The sequence below is a fragment of the Phalaenopsis equestris genome, unplaced genomic scaffold, assembly GCF_001263595.1.
Source record: "Phalaenopsis equestris unplaced genomic scaffold, ASM126359v1 Scaffold000904, whole genome shotgun sequence".
In the NCBI taxonomy this organism is placed as follows: domain Eukaryota; kingdom Viridiplantae; phylum Streptophyta; class Magnoliopsida; order Asparagales; family Orchidaceae; genus Phalaenopsis; species Phalaenopsis equestris.
The window spans coordinates 110,385-122,072 of NW_018165343.1; positions in this window are offsets into that span (position 1 = coordinate 110,385).

The following is an 11,688-nucleotide window of genomic DNA, read 5'->3' on the forward strand; positions in this document are numbered from 1 at the left end:
CATTACCAACAAGCCATGGACCAATGGAAACCCCATTTTGGGCCCTCTACATAGTGGTCTTTAGCTAAACCATAGCCTTAGGGCTAGTAAGTTTAGGGGACCATCTACATGAGTATCCCAAAAGATCAAGGGATCTAGGTTAGAAATTTGAGCTCAGGGTTGTGAGTGAATGTGGGTGTAGATAAGTGTAGTGAGTGCCTTAGCTCCAGACCAACACCCAAGGTCAACCCTAAGGTCCAGCAATCCTAAGGGTGACTCATCTTGAGTTTCCCCCACAGTGACCCCACCTACTAAGTGTTTAGAGGTTGAGACCAACATGTGAAACTTCAAGTTGAGTAGAGAACAGTTTGGAATTTCTAGTGGTGAGGGTTCCATGTCTAGTTTTCTAGGAATAGTCAACAGGAAAAGTCCTATGGCTAGACCCTAGGCTATTAAAGAGGAAAAAATAAACCTCAACCAAAATTGAGGTCAACAGAACTTTACCAAGCGAAGATAGCATAAGCTCATGACAAATTAGTCTGCCTGAGGACGTTCAAAGTGGGTGACCTTGTTTGTATTCTCAAAAGAGCTGTTCTTGTACGTCACAAAATATGTGGAAAATTTGAGCCAACTTGGGAGAGATCATTCGTTGTAGATAAGGTTTATTCGGGAGGAGCCTACTAGCTGGTAGATTTTTTAGGCGAAAGACCTATGTTGTCGATCAATGGATGATATTTGAAGACATACTATACAACTCACATTGCTCGAAATGAGATTTTGGGATTTTGATTGGCATAGGGCTATTTATTTGGCTGGGTCCAAAATTTTGTAATAAATTAAACCTTAATAAAATGAAAACTTTTGAAGTTGCTTACTTCGATGTTCTCCTTTCTACTTTTATATTTGATATTCTACTAAATTAAACAAAATATATATATATATATATTCTTTTTTTTGTTTGCAAAAAAAAGCTTCTCTTGGCTCCTTTCATGTTAACTTAAAAAACAATGATTACAATAATTAGAAAAGTCAGACTACCTCAATGAAAAAGAAGAAACTAAAGAAGATTCTTTATCATCACTTGAGTTTTACAATAGGTAAAGAAGAAAAGGAATAGACAAGATACAAACAGAACCAAGAAACTAAAGTCTTCATCATAGAAGAACTATCTCTTGAGTGTGTTGTGAACATCAATTCTGAGGTGGGGAATTACAAGTATGTCTTCATGTAGCAGAAAAAGTTGTGGAGAAGGTGGGGAGGTAGCCACAGATGTGTTGTTGTAGCTGAGACCATGTCTGGCAAGCCAGATAGCAGGTTTGTTGCCCTCCCTAAATATAAAAGTGAGGTTAACATGGAGGTAGGATGAGAGTCTTCTGTATTTTGAATTCAGTATGAGTAGTGCCATGGTGTTACTTCCTCAGTTCTTAACAAATTGATAACCACTGTTGAATCCACTTCAATCCAAATATAAGTCCATCCAATCTTTGTTGCAAGTTTGAGTGCCCAGTAGAAAGCAATAATCAGCAGCCAACACAGGAGTATGGAAATAAAGAAGACATTGGACTAGGTGGTTTCTAAAAATTCCACCCACACCAGCCCCCAGCTCAGAAAAACTTCCATCAGTATTAATTTTAATAGTTTTGCGCATAGGTTGCTTCCAGAACACTTTATAGATCCTTAAAGGAGATTCTTTTTCATCAGAATAGGAGTTGGAGATATTAGGAATTCTTTTATATATTATCATTTTGTGTAGGTAGGAAACAATGTTTCTCACCACTTTTTCTGTAGTAAAGCTAATCTCTTCAAATTTATCTTTGTTTCTATTCATCCAAAAGAACCAATCCACTATGAAAGGTATAGGACCATTATTAAGCTAATGCCAGTTCTGCCAGCAAGTAATGATCTTTTCCCAAGTGAGATTAATGAATTCAATATTTAGATGTTGTATAAGCTGGTTCCAAACTTTCTGACAATACCACCCCAGACAATACCACCCCAAGAAATCTGAAATCTGTTCCCATCCATATAATTTGGAGTAAATTGCTTTGGTGAGGCTCTGATTAGAATAGGCTTGCAAAACAGGTTTATCTTCCTTTGTCCTGTCAAGTTGTATTGTGGGAATTCTCTTAACTGAATGATCTTGCAGTATTGTTGAGAGTTTTTGAAAGAACCTGTTATTGCCTTCCCAGCAGTCAGCAATCTTAAGACTAGAATTAGGGGAAGAGATAGAAATTAACCAATCTTTGGGACACTAGTGGTCTAGCCAAAAGTTGATATTCTAATTTCCCAAGTCCCATAAGAAAAGGACTTCAGCAGTTTGTCTAACCTTTAGCATCTTCAGCCAAAGTTTGGAATCACCAACCTTTCTGACCACAAGAGTAGGATGTTGTTCTTTACAATATTTTCCCCAAATAAAGTTAGCCCATAAGGAAGACTGAGTTCTAAATTTAATCCAAATTTTGCCCAGGTTAATTTGAAGCAGCTGATCCAAACTCTTGAAACCAATACCACCAGCCAACTGAGGTTTAGCCACCTTTTGCCACAAAGCCCAATGCATTTATTGTCTTTGCCCAGACCAAATAAATATGTTGAAAACTCTCTCCATTTGAATTTGGGTACTTTTCTTCATAGCAGTCATCTATAGGATGTATGAGGGAAAGGTAGTTAAGATACTCTTCAATAGAGTTATTCTCCCACCATTGGAGAGGAAGGATTGAGCCTAACCAGAAAGAAAGGATCAAATCTTATTTAGAACTTCCTCAAATTAAATTTTTTTAGTTCTACCAGTAAGAAGAATAACTCCAAGGTATTTGATAGGAAGCTGAGTACAGGAGAAACTAGTGTAATTAGTGGCCCATTATTTACAATTGGAGGAGGCTTTCTGATTGAAGATCAGGTGACATTTATTAGCATTAAAATACATCCCTGAATGTAGTTTAAATTTTTGTAGACTTTAGAATACTTTCTTCAGAGCATCCTTATGGGCACTTGAGAAAACCATTATATCATAAGCATACAAAAGGTGAGAAATAGTAATATTAGATCTGTGATGGTATCTGGAGTAGCTTTGTGGTAGAAGGGATGCATCTATAAATATGGACAAGTAGTCAATGGTAGGAATTAAAATGGTGGGGGATAAAGGGTCCCCTTGATTCAAACCTCTAGCAGAGGTAAAAGATCCCCAAACTTGCCCATTGAGTAGAATGGAGTGTGCATTATTCTATAACCATCTATGAATTAGCTGACAGAAAGTGGGTTGAAACCCCCTAGCTGAGAGTATCTCCAATATAAAATCCCTACTGATTGTATCATATGTATTTCTTATATCCAATTTGTAAATAAGGTTAGCCCCTCTACAAGACTTATTCAAATCTTGCGGAAGTTCTTGGGCCAGTAAAGCATTATCAATGATAGCAGAGGTTTGCTTTGCTCTGCTAGGATTTGCGAGCTGATGGATCCTTCCTGGCGGCGCTGTTGGTGATGGAGTTTGGTGTACTGATTAGAGGTGAACCAGTGTCTTGGCTGAAGGTGGTAAGGAAGTGGTTGTTGTTCTCTGTTTACTTTGAAGATACTGTTGTCGTTTTTAGGAGGTTACTGTTACATTGATTTTGGCTTTGGTAAGTTTGGAACTCTTTCTATTTCTTCTCTCTTTGAGATTTAGAAGAAGTTAGCAGTCACTCTCCAGAGCTCTATTTTTCTCTATTTTGATTGGTCCTTCCACTGGTTTCAATGGAGGATTTCCCCATTGATGTAGAACTTAACACTCAATGGACACAAGCTATTTATGTTGATGTTGTTGGTAATGGACCGAATGTTCCTAAATTATTTGAACATCTAGTTTTTCCTCAAGCTCTACAGGATGCAGCTGTTGGAAAAGGGCCTTGCCCCTATGTGAATCCCCTAGGTTTAAACGATGGTGAACCAACCATACTTTTCACCCCTTCAGAAATCCAATCTCTTAATGATAAAATTAAATTCAGTGTAGTTGGTAAATTTCAGTTTGGGCACCCAAATATGGAAAATGTCAAAAAATTCTTTGAAGATGTGTACCTTACTGGAGCCTGGAAGCTTGGTTTGATGGATGGCAGACACCTATTAATCAAATTATCAAATGAAGAAGATTTTGCTAAAATTTTGGCCAAACAATCTCTACTAATTGTTGGCACTCCAATGAAGTTAATTAAGTGGACTCCTGTGTTTGATCCCATCAAGGAACTTTCAATTGTTCCCATATGGTTCAAACTACCCAACCTCCCTATTCAATTTTATCATCAAAATGTGTTATTTAACATTGGTCGTGCACTTGGCTGTCCTTTAAAGGTGGATGCTCCAACTTATAAGCTAGCTAGACCTGCTGGGGCTAGAATTTTAATAAAAATGGATATAACACTTCCTGATTTGAACAGGGTGTGGATTGAAACTAAAGATGAGGAATTTTGTAAAAGCATTGTGGTGGAACAAAGACCTTATTACTTCCCTCATTGTTAAATTTTTTGGCATACTTTAGAGAAATCCTATAGAATTCATCCTCTGCCCAAGAAGGCTACTAGGCCCTAAAAGGGAGGTGTCACTTTTCAAGTGGGGACTGAGTCCTCTCCTGATAATGGAGAGAACACGGGAGTCCTACAAAATTTTGAAGAGGTGGTTCAACCAGATATACAAACCACTACTTTGGGTGAGTGGAATGCTTTGGGTTTCCATCAAACATCTACGGCTATTGATAATCATGGATTGGGAGAAAAGTAGAAGGAGGATGTTTATAATGAAGGGAGTCAATTGGATATTAACCCTCATAAGCTTGATGATCCAACTATAAATATTTTAATAGATGTGGTTGCAGAAGAATGACAAGTTAGAAAAGTAATAAAAAGAAGAAAACAAAGATGGATTTAAAATAAACTCAAGAAGTTCATTCTTTAGATGGACCTTCCACCATTCAACCAAATGATCTATACCCCAGAACTAGAGGAAAAGGGAGAACCTTTTCACAATGATTAAGTTTTTATGTTGGAATATTAGGGGTATTACTCACCCCACATCTCTTAAGAGATTAATATACATTGTTAGAACTCATAAAGTTTGGTGTTTTACTATTTTGCAACCTCTAGTCACAAAGCATTCCCATAACATTTTGAGAAAATTTCCTAAATTCACACATTTTTCCAACTCTAATAACTAGATTTGGATCTTTGCTAGATCTGAACTTCAGTGGTCTGTACTGCAAAATCACTCTCAATTCATCCACATTAAATTTTCTATTGGGGCTCAGTTGGGGTATGCCACTTTTATCTATGCTAGCAGCATTGCAAGTAATCAGAATACTTTGTGGTCTGATTTAATACAAATTGGTCGGTCTATTAACTCCTTCTGGATTTTGGGGGGGATTTTAATTGTGTTACATCTCCTACTGAGAGAAGAGAAGGAAGACCCCCTTTATTGTCATCTATAAATAGATTTAATGATTTTTTAACTGATGCTGTCTTATTTGATTTGGGTTACCAAGGGCCAAAGTTCACTTGGAGGAGGGGATCAATGTGGGAAAGGCTTGATAGAATGTTAGGGAATTCTATCTAGCTTCAGACTTTGCCCTTCACTATTATTTCACATCTAGCCATGTCTGGATCTGACCATAGGCTACTACTTTTTTCTATTCAAAATGTTGAAAGTCCTAAAAGCTCACCTTTTAGATTTCATAATATGTGGACTCTTCATCCTGAGTTTCTTATGGAGATTGAAAAGGTTTGGAGCTCTAAAGGTTTGGAGCTCTAATGTTTGGAGCTCTAATGGTGATGTTAACCCTTGGATCAATCTGTGGCACCTTAAAAAAAAAGTGGTTGCTCATCTACCTAAGTGGAATTGGAATACTTTTGGGAATATTCATGAGAATTTGACTGCAGCTCATAATAAGGTTCTCAATATGGAAAAAGGTTTTCAAAGGGGAGTAAACTCTGAAATTGATCTACATAAAGCTAATGAAGAACTTCCTATGAATATTAATTATTCTGAAAGCTTTTTGAAACTAAAGGCTGTTGTTACCAAATTCATTGAGGGGGGTAGAAACTCCAGCTTTTATCATGCCTGAATTAACTTTAGAAGAAAATGTAATATGATCTTGTCCATTACTGATTCTACTGGTAAATGTTTATATGATGCTGATGCAATTGCCCAAGAAGCTGTCAACTATTTTTAGAACCTTTCCAATAGTCGGCCATCTTCCAGATCCCATATTAATACTGAGCTTTTGTCTGAATGTCAGGAGTATGTTTGTAGGTTAGATCTGACAAATATTCCTTTTGAGGTGAAAATTAAAGCAGCTCTGGATTCTATTGATGGATAAAAGGTGGCTGATCCAGATGGTTTTACTACCAATTTTTATAAGGTTGCTTGGCCTGTTATTAGTAGATAATTTTTCTCTATTGTACAAAACTTCTTCAAGGGTGTGGATCCTCCAAGATATTTCACTGCTTTCACAATCACTTTCATTCCCAAGAATCAAATCAGGAAAGCCTGGGGGTTTTAGACTCATCAGTCTTACCATTGTTCTACCTAAAGTAATTAGCAAGATTATAGTCACTAGGCTTCGACCCCATCTTCAACAACTCATTAGCACTAATCAGGTGGCATTTATTAAAGGAAGAACCATCATTGAAAACATTTTTCTAGCTCAGGAACTCTTATTAGATTTGGTTAGAAAATGTAGAGGTAGTAATGTTATTTTTAAATTGGATATCAAAAAGGCATATGATACCATTAACCAGGACTTCATTCTGGCAACTCTGGCAACCAGGGGTTTCTCTTGGGAATTCCTCAACCTAATCAAAAGATGGCTCAAGTGCAATAACCATTCTATTTCAATCAATGGTAAGAGCCACGGTTTCTTCACTGCTTCTAGGGGAATCAAAAAAGGGGACCCTCTATCCCCCACAATCTTATTCTGGCCATGGATTATCTCTCAAGACTTCTAAACTACATGTTTGCTTCTTCTCCTTATTTGGCCTATCAGAACAGGTCTAATATTTTTTTTTCGTCATCTCTCTTATGTAGATGATGTTATTATTTTCTCCAAGGCTACAAAGACTACTGTAAAGACTCTATACCAAGGACTCAAACATTTTCAACAGACTTCAGGTATGGACCTTAACAAACACAAATGTCAAGTTTTTACTAGCTCTAATATAATTCCACATATAAAACTTTGGATTGCCCAGTACACTGGTTTTAGCCTTGCCCCTCTACCAATCACTTATCTTAGAGTTCAGTAAATTAAAGGAAGAACCAAGCAAACTCAATTCAATGATGTTATTGATCATATTAAAGCTCAGTTGTAGTGTTGGACAAATTCCTTCCTTTCCAATGGAGGAAGAATCACACTTCTTAAAAGTATCTTGACTTCTATCCCTTCTTATGCCCTTCAAATTTTCACTATGAAGAAAGGAACTCAAGCTTTGTTGGGAATAATTTTTAATAAATTCTTGTGGGCTGGACAGAAGAAACAATTTCATTAGCTATCCTGACAAAAACTTTGTAAGCCACTTCATGTTGCTGTACTGGGTTTTATAGACTTCCAGCACCTCAGTTTCATAAATCTTTGCAAATTATGAATAAAATTTAGGGCCCAAGACAACCTATGGGCTCATTATATGAAAGGGAAGTACTGCAGGTATATTCACCCAAATCTAGCTATTAAAAAACTAGGGGATTCCAGTCTCTGAACTAAATTATTGGATGTTAGAACTCAAGTTAAAAACCTTTTTATATGGGAGTTAAGAGAGGGGCAAATTAATTTTTGGTTAGATAAGTGGATTTCAAATGGGGAAAAGCTGACTTGTTCCACCTCCAACCCCAATTATCTAACTAAGGTGAAGGAGTATTAGTCAGACAATCAATGGAATTGTAGAATTCTGAATACCATTTTAAATGATGAACAAGTGCAATGGGTAAAGAATACCTCCATTTGTCCTGATCAAAAAGAAAAACTCATTACCAAACAAACTCCCTCTCTAAAACTTTCAGCTTATATATTTTCAAAACTTCTACAGGTGACAACCAGTATTGTGGGGGAAAGCAATTTAAGGTAAGTGGTTAACACCTTCTATGCCCTTTTTCTATTAGAGACTATGGCAATCATTGCTTCCTATTGATGATATCCTGGAAAAAAAGGACTAAAGGGGCCCTTTTGCTGTTACCTATGTAATGTTGAAGAAGAAAGTTTAGAGCACTTATTTTTCTCTTGTGGTTTTTCTCAAAGGCTTAGGTCTGAGCTGTTGAAACAACTAAAAATTGATACTCTTAAAGTCAACTGGGATACATTCTTATGTTGCTGGATAAACTGGCATGAAGCTAATTTACTGATTATTCTTTATATAGTTGCCTGGTTTATCTGGATGTGTAGAAATCAAGCCAAGTTCGAAAATATTATGCCTTTGGGTAAGTCTGTGGTTTTCAATTGCATTTCCTATATCCAGAAAATTATTAAACACGAGTAGTTACCCAATCTATTTTATAGCTGGGTGTCTGGAGAGAAAGTTAAGCAGTTTTTCAAGCCATCTTTAGTTCTTTGGACCCCTTCTCCCCCAAGTTGGCAGAAGGTTAATACTGATGGAAACTTTACTAGGTAGTCCTCTGGTGTTGGGGGAGTTTTTAGAAACTCCCAAGGGAAATGTATTATGTACTATTCTTCCCTAACTTGGGCTTACAATGCACTGGAGACAGAGATGATAGCCATCTATTGGGCCATAGTTTTTGCATATCAATGTAAGATCAACAACTTGATAGTAGAATCTTATCGCAGCACTTGTATCAAGATACTGCAAAATGAAGAAGCTCCTCCTTGGCATATTCTCAGGTGGGTAAACAAACTTAAGCAATTCTTGAACAATGGAAGAGTGAAATTTAATCATACACATAAAGAAGGCAATCGTCCAGCTCGTTGTTTGGCATCCATGGGGAGGAATACAGAACAGATTTCTATTGGAATTGCCCTTTCTCAGAAACCAAAACAAAAATACAAGGGGAATGAAAAAAGGTGACAGGAGAGGGCCTATATGAAGGAAGGCAACCTCTCAAACCAGCAACAGATGTTATCTTATATAAGGGAGAGGCAACATGTCATTGGATAAAATAAAGTCTAGTGAGGGAGGAATCCTTCTGCTCACTAAAGGTTCTTCTGTATAGAGACCCCTTCTAGCCAGCCAATTGGATGGTCTATTTCCTTCTCTGTGGATATGGGAGAACTTGATAGAGCAAAACTTAACCAATTGATGAATACCCGAGATCCAACTGATTAAATTCCATGGGGTATCAGAAACCAAAACAAAAATACAAGGGGAATGAAAAAAGGTGACAGGAGAGGGCCTATATGAAGGAAGGCAACCTCTCAAACCAGCAACAGATGTTATCTTATATAAGGGAGAGGCAACAGGTCACTGGATAAAAGAAAGTCCAGTGGGGGAGGAATCCTTCTACTCACTAAAGGTTCTTCTGTATAGAGACCCCTTCTAGCCAGCCAATTGGATGGTCTATTTCCTTCTCTGTGGATATGGGAGAACTTTATAGAGCAAAACTTAAGCAATTGATGAATACCAGAGATCCAACTGATTAAATTCCATGGGGTATCAGAAGACCCATGGATAATGTTAATAAGTTACAAAGAGTCAGATTCTACCCATAGTTGATTAGATGGATACTTTTGATGCAAGAATTTGATCTTATGGTTATTAATAGAAAGGGAACTGATAATCAAATTGCTGATCATTTGTCGAGATCAGAAAACCATGAATTATCTCACACTAACAATGAAATTACAGACTGTTTCCCTGATGAACAACTTTATAATATTGATGAGTGGAAAATATCATGGTATGCTGATATTGTTAATTACATTGTAAGTGATATTTTGCCACCTATGCTAACACTGCAACAACAAAGGAAATTTATTCATGATGCGAAAGCATATTTTTGGGATGAGCCTTATTTATAAAAACAATGTAAGGATCTAATTTAGAGGACATTTTGGGATTGATAAAACTGCTTATAAAATTTTACAAGCTGGATTTTATTGGCCTACAATCTTTAGAGATGTTTATAGATATATAAAAACTTGTGATTGATGTCAACGTGTAGGCAATATATCTAGAAGAAATGAATGCCTCTGAATTTCATGTTAGAAGTTGAGATCTTTGACGTTTGGGGATTAGATTTCATGGGACCATTTGTTCCTTCATTTGAGAACTTATATATATTAATTGCAGTACACTATATTTTTAAGTGGATTGAAGCACAGCTTTTCCTCGTTGTGACGCTAAAATTGTTTCAAGATTTTTAATGAAAAATATTTTCACTAGATACGGAATGCCTAGAATGATTATCACTGACGGAGGATCTCATTTTATGAATAAATATATTCAGAGATTGGCAGAAAAGTTTAAAATTATTCATAGAATCTCTACTGCCTATCATCCTCGAACCAGTGGGTTAGTTGAAGTTTCTAATTGAGAGATTAAACAAATACTTGAAAAGACTGTAAACCCTAGTATAGTAGATTGGTCCACTAGACTTGATACCGCATTATGGGCTTACATGACTGCTTATAAAATTTTTATTGGAATGACTCCTTACAGACTAATTTTTGGAAAGACTTGTCACTTACCAATAGAATTGGAGCATAAAGCATCTTGGGCGATTATTGAATTCAATTATAATTTGAAAGATGCTGGTAAGAAGAGATTTTTACAATTAAATGAATTGGAAGAATTAAGAAATAAATCTTATGATAACGACAAAATTTATAAAGAAAAACTAAAGTTATGGCATGATCGGAAAATTAAACAGAAGATTTTTGAACCAGGACAAGAAGTTTTGCTTTACAACACCAGGCTGAAATTATTCCTTGGGAAATTGAAGTCTCGTTGGTTAGGACCTTTTACTTTGACTCAAGTTTATACTTACGGAGCTATTGAAATTGAAGATCAGAAGACTGGAAATAGATTTAAAGTAAATGGACAGAGATTAAAAACGTATTTTAAGGGTAAAAGACCAAATTTTAAAAAGGTTTTAATGATCAGTCAACCAGAATAACACCTGAATAGGTCGGTCTGACGACGTTAAACCAAGCGCTCTATGGGAGGCAACCCATATCTATCTTTACTTTTATTGTAATTATAGTAGTTTTTATTTGAAATTATCATTAGTTTGTGGTAGTATTAAGCTCTACTACTCTTATTTACCCTTGAATGATCATAAAAATTGGATCCATAGAGAAAGTTGGATCCATAAAGAAAAATTGGAGCGCATTCGGACCAGAGCAAAACTGTGCAATTTTGGCCTTGGGCGCCGACGGCGCCATGGCCCCCGCCGACGGCGGGTTTTTCCCAAAAATTCAGGCAAATAAATACAGAAGGCTCGCCGACGGCGCCCTCGACGCTGCCGATGGCGAGACCGGTGAGATGGCGGTTTCTGGAGTTTGAATAGTGATTTTTGGCGGTTTTTGGGCGGGAGTTACCCTTTTAAACTCTCAAATTCGATTCCTAAAGTCATATTTCCCCCAAAAATGAAGTGAAACTCCACCAATTTCATTCCTATGGCGTCCAATTCCCCTGATAATCCCAGAATGCGAGTTTTCAATCGGCGAAAGTTTATTAGTGCGGAAGCGCAGCGAATCTTCAACAAATTACTGATGAAGAAAAGATTAATCAAAGAACGAGGATTCGT